The 2,063-nt window shown below is 37.5% G+C and overlaps 1 non-coding gene across 1 annotated transcript; it reads right to left on the reverse strand.

Moving 5' to 3' along the window:
• Window positions 1-1,276: 1,276 nt before the first annotated feature.
• LOC140492326 (U1 spliceosomal RNA) lies at window positions 1,277-1,440 on the reverse strand. The gene has a single exon (XR_011963530.1). It is a non-coding gene; the product is annotated as a U1 spliceosomal RNA (small nuclear RNA).
• Window positions 1,441-2,063: the final 623 nt, after the last annotated feature.

The raw sequence follows: 2,063 nt of genomic DNA on the forward strand, positions 1-2,063 counted from the left end.
GTTCACACCATCCTGATTTGGAACAATTCCTTCACTATCATTAGCTTTAAAAAAACTCTCTCTCTATATCTTCTATGCGTGCACCTACACTACATGCCCTTCAGCAATTCAAATAGGCAGCTTCCCATTACTTTAAGAGCATTATGGATGGGCACAATTGCTGACCTTGGCAATAGCACCTGCATCCCTTGAAAAAACAAAAATAAATTTTTGGATGCTCTATTCTGATTCCGATTTTGATTATACAAATGTTTGATGACTTTCTTTTTTTAAGTTATAAACATCTGTAGGGAGTGATATAGCATGTATTGCAGGAATTTTTTGCTAACTTCAAAACTTCTGTACAAATCAATTGTTCTTACACATAGACATTCTGTTGGAGAGAGATTTTTAAAAATGATTCTTAGTCCTGTGTTCAGCAGTACAAATCGATTTTTATTCAGGGCTCATTATCTCAAATCCTGGAAGAGGTCACTGAAGACAGATTCTAAGACAATGTAACTCCCCCAAGAAAGCATGGTATATGTAAATATTCTGCGTTACCCTAATTGCATGCAACATGGACATCTGTGCTTGCCATCTCCCCTCTGCCCATTATGCCCCTCTCCAGACATTTGCCAGCTTCACCATTCTAAGTGGGTGCTGTTTGATATCTTATGAATCTGCGATTATTTTCCCAAGGTCATGATGACTAAGTAATGTTTTGCAATTGCTTCGTTATAATGCGATCTGTTTTCTGGTGTCCTTTTGCAAGGTTATCTGTTTATACCCTTCATTATGCAACATTTGGTCCTTGGTAGCAATACTATTTGTCCTTCAATCCTCCCTGCTGATGGGATGGGGACTTTATTATCTACAACCATTTGTTAGTTAATTATGCTGCATGTACAATATGTAAGGACAAATACTGAAAAAGCTATTGATTATGATGGGATAAGACTTTCTCTTCTACCCGTCACTAAATAATAAGACTTCTCTTTTCCACTAAGATTTCTATAAGACACTTCATTATTTTATCTGGTTACCATGAGTAGGAAGGCTATGATTCTGAATACAGAAACTTCTGTCTCAACTAACAATTCTGTTTAATAGTGGGCAACTTCAACACATTCCATTTGGAAAACAATATGACTAGATGAATGAACCTTGTGTGACAGAGCAAGCTAAAAGAAAGATAAACTGGAGGAGAAAGATTAAGGCTGTCAATTAGAGGACATTCAGGAAACAATTATTCACCTTAAATCTTAGTGAGGGCCAATGTGGGAGGATTTCTCTTCCGGGGAGAGTGCGAACACAATCCTTCACTACCACAAATTCTGTAGTCGACTATCCCACATTTAGGGACATCGCAGGCGTCAGCACACCCGAAGTGCAATGGGATAGCCTCGTCCTGGGAGAATGGCCTTTGAGCTCATGATCTCTCCCCTGCCAGTTAAGTGGGACGTATCAATAATTCAACAAGGATAGTTTCAGCTGCAATCACAATTATAACTACAATCTCAGTGTAGTGTGAGGACAGCTGAGTGGCTGACTACTGCATTAAATAGTTATGCATCTGGCTAGTTTCATGATGAGGATATTTGTAGCATCTCTCAATTTGTTGTCCACACATATGGAAGAATAATCACCAAATCTTTCAGTTAAATAAAAGTTAACTACATCAATTACTCTATCATGTAACTTCCTAAACAAAACATGCACTTCTTCTAACCTGCTCCAGCTATAATACTCCTCACCAAAATGAATTGCAGGCTAACTTCCAGTGGTGCAAGTTGGAATGTTATAAAATTTTGAGTTTCTTGCTGAACAATGTACCAGTCAACAATACAGTTAATGCTGGCTCAATGCAATAACAATTCTCATAATCAATTAGCACTTATTTGTTGTGCCAGCTGAATTTAGATCTTCAATCATGGATGATATTGTTTAAATGGAGAAAAAACTGCCAAAAGCTGCACCACTAAGGTATTACTCTATCAATTAAATTTAATTACTCTATCATGTAACTTCCTAAACAAAACATGCACTTCTTCTAACCTGCTCCAGCTATAATACTCCTCACC

This window comes from Chiloscyllium punctatum, chromosome 20 (genome assembly GCF_047496795.1).
Source record: "Chiloscyllium punctatum isolate Juve2018m chromosome 20, sChiPun1.3, whole genome shotgun sequence".
NCBI classification, from domain to species: domain Eukaryota; kingdom Metazoa; phylum Chordata; class Chondrichthyes; order Orectolobiformes; family Hemiscylliidae; genus Chiloscyllium; species Chiloscyllium punctatum.